We start from the raw sequence: 6,000 nt of genomic DNA, 5'->3' as shown, positions 1-6,000 counted from the left end.
CCACCGTCCGCCGTGGCTGCACCGCCCGCGCCGCTGCGCGCCCCGCCGCGAGCCGCCCGCAGGCCAGCGCGCGCAGAGGAGGCGCGGGGCGGGGGGCCGCGCGCCCAGCTTTCCCGCGGCGCGGCCGGCGGCGCCTCGCGCCCCTGCGCGCGGAGGCGGGGAGCGGCCGGCGCCTCGCGAGACCCGCGCGGTAGCCCCGCGAGATCTCGCCGCCTCCCTCCTCCTCCCCGCCCGCGTCATGTTTTCTCTTTGACAAGCCGCCGTCGCCGTTGCTGCCGCAGGAAAGGACGCGGCTCCCGGCGGGGACTTGCCGCCTGCCCCAGCCTCGCGGAAGACCCGGACTAAGGTCCGCCGCCTCCCCCCGCTGCCCGGTGAGCGCTCGGCTGCGGGGGGCTGACGAGCCCGGCCCCCGGTGGGGACAGGGGTGGGAGGCCTGAGCGAGCCCGGCGCGGGCGGGGGAGGGGGGTTCTCCTCAGCGCCGCTCCCCGCCTAAACAAACCGCCGCCTCGCGGGGCGCGGCCGCGGGGGGGCAGCTGCAGCCCCCCCTGCACGGCCCCCCCCGCCTTGTCATGCGGGGGCGGCTGCACTCCCCCAGCGCCGCCGCCGGGTTGTTGGGGGGGGGGGGGGGGCGCGCAGGGAGGCGAGGCCGCAGCTCTAGCCACGGGCGTCTGGGAAGGGGGGAACGTGCAGGCGGGGATGGAGGAAAGGGGGAGGCAGGTGGGGCCGGTCAGATGTCAGTGCCCTGTTGCTGAGGGTGAGAGAACGACGGGCGTCCGGCAGCTCTTCTTTCTTTGTAGGGAGGGGAGGAGGGGGCTGCTTGTGCCTCTTCAAAGCGGTATAAACTATACAAAATCTGCGTTGTGCTTCTGCTGAGATCCTCAGAGCCTGTGCTTTTCCCCGTGAGCCTCATGAATGCGATTGTAGCGTGGCCGTGCATTCTTCCCCTAAGTGTTAAATGCATCTGTGGCAGTGTGCGTCCTGGGTGGATCTGGCTGGTGTCACAAAATTCTGTCTGAAATTTGTCATGTTGGCCTTTATCAACCGTGTGTATGGTAGGTGTTCCAGGTATCTCCAGACCTGTCATCTGAATTACATTGTCTCCCCATGGCTTATTTGCTGGCTCTCACTTGCAATACTGAAAAATTATATCTATACTTTTACACAGAGATGATTTATTTTGTATTCTAAAGTGGTGTTCTAGCAGGTGGTTGCTTTTTGTGTTTTTTTTTTTTAACTGCATACAGTTAATTTCTTTTAGAAGTTACTGTATGCAAGCTGCTTTTCATGTTTTTTAGGGACAGAACCCTATTGTTATGCTCTCTCCTTTTCACGGTGTACATAGGAGAGGTTTATGTGCAGTTGGTGAAACATCTTCATCTGTTGTTTTAGACCCGTTCTTCATGTCACGTATCTAAGCTGATTGTTGCTTCATGAACTGTTTAATTTGCTGTAGCTGGGACCATGTGCTCTATATACATGCATACATATACATATATGTGCATGTATATATACATGCGTACATATTGCGTCATGAGCTTGATCAGATTTGTAGTTTAGCAAAGTGTTCTGTGCTGTTACTTCATAAAAAACCCTTAAAGCTATACATTTACACATACTGAGTTTAATGCTCCTTGTTAGAGGCCCCATATAAACCACATCTTCTCCATCGCTTAGGGATGTGGGACTGCGGAAGACTTGGTTCTCAGGATTGAGTCTTACATAATTATGGGGAAAAATATAATAGACTTTTAATCTGGAAAGATAGATTGTATACCTGGTCAGCCTGCTACTGCTTCCCAGTATTCTAAGAGGAATCTATTAATTTTGTATGAAAGATTAAAAGCTGTACAATGTTAACGTGCTACAGGACAGAAGAAGGGCATTGCCAGTCTCCTGTATCCTTGCACTTACAAGGAATTTGTTAGGTGGCTTCGTACACAGTAGTTGTCTCTCAGAATGAAACATCTTAAGGCTCCTTGTCTCTGAGTATAAACAAAAAACTTGTATATGTTTGAGCCTTTCCTGTCTGCTCTTATGTTCTTATTTAAATGTATTGTGTATGTTCTGTTCATTGTCTTAACATTACGGATAACCATGTTTTTGTGGCTGGAAGTATATAAGTTGAAGGGGGAGTGGGGGTGTTGAAATTTTTTTCTGCAAGCTATGTAAAGGAGATATTGATATCTAATTGTTAATTAAGAATAATAGAGATATAAAGTCTTTGACTTATTTTTGCTGAAGGACTGCTTGGCATAGTAAGAATATAACACAGCATTTTTTTATTCATTTAATCCTTGAACTGAAAGATAGTTTACCAGCGAAAGCTTTTTATTCTGTTATTTCAGAACTGAATTAAATGGATATTAGTTGATTAGGAAAGGATTTAAGTGGCCTGACAAAAAAATCTCAGTTGTTTTTTGTCTTTAATTTTTGGTAAACTAAACCAATTTCAGAAAGTCATAATCTTCCTTTTTTGAAGAAAATGGTGCAGGGGTGCTCTGCATGTTTTAAAGTATCAGTGATGACCGGAGTGGGACCATTTTACTGGCATATAAGAAAGATGGAGAGAGACGTTTTTTCAGGGCCTGTAGTGTCAGGACAAGGGGCAGTGGTTTTATACTGAAAAAGGGTAGATTTAGATTGGATATTAAGAAGACATTTTTTATAATGAGGGTGGTGAGACACAGGAACAGGTTGCCCAGAGGGGTGGTGGATGCCCCATCCCTGGAAACGTTCAAGGTCAGGTTGGACGGGGCTCTGAGCGACCTGGTCTAGTTGAAGATGTCCCTGCCCACGGCAGGGGGGTTGGACTGGATGACCTTTAGAGGGCCCTTCCAACCCAAACTATTCTACGATTCTATGACGGTATGACCTCCAGAGGTAACTTACAACCTAATTATCTGATAGTCCTCTTAGTAAGTTTTTGAATGACTTCTCTCTCTGGAATACAGTGAATAAAGAGTAGGTAATTCTACCTTAAAATACAATTGAGCCCATTTTTGCTTTAATATGCAATTTCTTAGAGAGTAAAAAAAGTACTCAAGAGCTAGACTGCAACTTAAATGCAAAATAAGCAAAGTATACACTTTGTGTTAACATTTCCATTTCTTGACTCAGAGTACTCCCAGTATAACTAACTGAAAAAGAAACTTTTGTTGTATAGAGTCGTGCATTTGTAAGGAAATGTTTGAGAATGAAATTTCTGTGTTATGCAGTGCTGACAGCAAAATAATTTTATTACTAGTAAGGAGGACTCAAGCTGTAGGCTCTTCTTGAAACAGTAAATTAATTCCAGCTTCCAGCAGAGAACATGATTGCTTGAGCCATCTGAACATACTCCCAACTAGCTTGATGACATCAGGTCAATCACAACAGGCAGTCAAGGCCAGAGAATATACCTGGCCAGTTCCCAGGCCACAATTATACTTGCCGTTGACTGGCAAATTCCATAGCCACTGGGTTCCAGGCTGTGGTTTGTTTTTTTTTTTTTTTCATCTTCAGAAATTACAAGGGTTACTATGAAGTTACTATGATGCACAGTAAGCAGCTGCAGCACACTGCCGGTTACTTCAGCAGCCCTAGGAAAGGTAGAGCTTCATTTTCTGAGGGCTACTTTAGATGTTTTTAAAGAGAAAACACCTGCTAGATTTGAATGTTCCCTATGACTGTCAACCACTGCAGGGAGACAGAAAAAAAGAAAACCTGCCAGCAATTTCAGGGTTTGAGTACTTCTGAGGACCAGTCATGAGAAAGAAACATAACCAACATAGGACTCACCATTCACTAAGATGACTTTGACACCAGGAAGTCAAATCAGCCATAGACAAATGCTGCAGTCCACCTCTCTGCTTACATCAGAGCTAACTTGAAAGTTAAATGAGATTATGGATCTGGTTGAATTTTGAATATCTATACGTATACAGATTTTTCAGTTTCCTATCCATTGCTGACTTTCTCAATTTAAAATCATGATTACTAGTAAATGCGTCTTAATAATTTTTCTAGTTTTTACAAGAAAATGTCTGTTTCTGTGTCTTACGGTGGTTGGAAATATTACAACTACATGGTTAGTAGTAGTACAAGTTAGTAGAAGTACAAGTGATTGTACCTTTGGGGGAGAGTGGTAGTGGTAAAACCTCACCAGGGTTTTCAGCCCTTTCCCAATGCAAGATCAGGCACCTTTCTTTCCTTAAATTGTTGGAACATTTTTGATGCGTGGCAATGTCTGCTTCTCAGCTCCTCTTTTTACTAACTGCTTTTGATGATTATCTATGTGGACTGTCTTCTATGTGCTCAGCTTTAGTTTCAATATACTTTTATGCATCTGAAGCAAAGTAATGGATTAAATTGATTTTTGTAAGTTTCTCTGCTGAACAGTAATAATAAACTTTTATTTCTCTTCTGCTTGGGTAGGTTTTGTACAGCACCCAAGGGTATAAGGGTTTACATTCACAAACCATGAGTAGGTTTTTGTATCATTTTCTTTATAAACATAAGGGCAAGAGAGCAAATAGATTTAATTTCTTATCAACTTAAAAATAACTTTGTCCTCCTTTTGTCTGTCTCCCAAAAGATTTTTGGAGTGACCAGTTATGACCAGCTGAAAGCATAGGGTTATACTGGTTTCAATAGTAGACCTGATAATGAATAAAAAGTCCTAAAGGAACCTAAAATCACTTAGGAAGACTAAATTTGGAAGAATACCAGTAGAACCTCAGCATGGCTTACCTGACAAATGTTATAAAGCTAGGTGGAATTTAATGTTTGGAAAGAAAAGTTGATAGTTGGCTGCAGAATTAATCTGAATTAGGATACCAGTAATTTGGTTTCCACAGGCTGAGCAGAAGGCTAATACAAGGAGGAAAGATAGTGAACATTGTGACCAATGGAGACAGATGTTCGTGTAAATCAGTTAATGTTAGCGTGTATTTCATTGTAACATTTTTCTTATGAGTGAAGAACAATCTGCTATAGCTGTTGTTCTTGCTTGGTCTTTCTGGTTTAGTTCCTTTTGCTCATCGTCTTGCTGTTCAAGATTTGTAGGAGACCATGGCTTATTTTTTCTGCATTGTTTTACTGTCCATCTCCTATTATCTAGCACGTTTCCCTTTTTCCTTTTTTTTTTTTCTGCTTCTGATGTCTCTTTTTGTCTCTTTAGTTTCAATTCTCTGTTAATTTGTAGTAATTTCTCTGCAGTGTCAATATTTTCTAATTTATCGTTTTCTCTTTTTCTTTCCCATGACTGTTTTGTATAGATTCCCATTCACCCCACATCTGTCATGACGCTGCATATAGACTAAATGTGTTGGCCAAAAAGAACATTTGAGGAACATTACTTTGCACACTGATCTACAGTGCTTTTGGGCATGAGTAAAATATTGAACAAATAACTCTCTTAGGCAACATTATGTCCTGTTACTGTTGGTTTTAACTGTCATAGTTTGCCCCGGCCATGAGTAATATGGAACATCTTGTGTGTTTTGCATTGCTTGTAGGTTTTACATTGTTGGCCTATGACAAGGCAGGATTTTAGTTTTATATATTCCTGGTTTCTAAATTAACCTTTCAAGAAAAAGGCTGTAAATGTTGTTTGGAGCCCTGATATCTGCTGCTAAATCATATATATACAACCCTTTATTTATGAAAAAAGGAAAGCAAATCAAACAGTTTGCTTTTCTTTTGGTTGTACTTTCAGATTGTAAAACTTTAATAAGGATTGCAAAAATTGCTACATTCTAACAGTTGGTAGCATGTGAAGCATGACTCTTACTGGGACTTTGTGCCTCCTTTGTAAGAAGTATGAAAGACTGGAATGGTAAAAAGTTCGGGTAATATGTTGTTTTATGGAATGTTAGGAACTGTTAGGACTGGAACTCAGCAAAACCAGAAAACAGTCCTTCTGTTGCACAAATTCAAGGTACATCTGTATCTTGAATTCCACACTCAGTTCTGGAGTCATACAGATGAATGCACAGATATATATATATATACACACACTGA

The 6,000-nt window shown here is 42.9% G+C and overlaps 1 protein-coding gene across 6 annotated transcripts in view; it reads left to right on the top strand.

Annotated features, from left to right (window-relative positions):
• The first annotated feature begins 262 nt into the window (after window positions 1-262).
• Window positions 263-6,000, top strand: part of HERC1 (HECT and RLD domain containing E3 ubiquitin protein ligase family member 1) — a 107,829-nt gene continuing 102,091 nt past the window's right edge. For all 6 annotated transcript variants that reach the window (XM_076348400.1, XM_076348402.1, XM_076348404.1 and 3 more), the window contains exon 1: window positions 263-371. The gene's annotated coding sequence lies outside the window, so the exon portion shown is untranslated. The remainder of the gene's footprint in view (window positions 372-6,000) is intronic.

This window comes from Aptenodytes patagonicus, chromosome 10 (genome assembly GCF_965638725.1).
Source record: "Aptenodytes patagonicus chromosome 10, bAptPat1.pri.cur, whole genome shotgun sequence".
Taxonomy (NCBI): Eukaryota; Metazoa; Chordata; class Aves; order Sphenisciformes; family Spheniscidae; genus Aptenodytes; species Aptenodytes patagonicus.
This window is presented reverse-complemented; position numbering and strand designations above follow the sequence as displayed.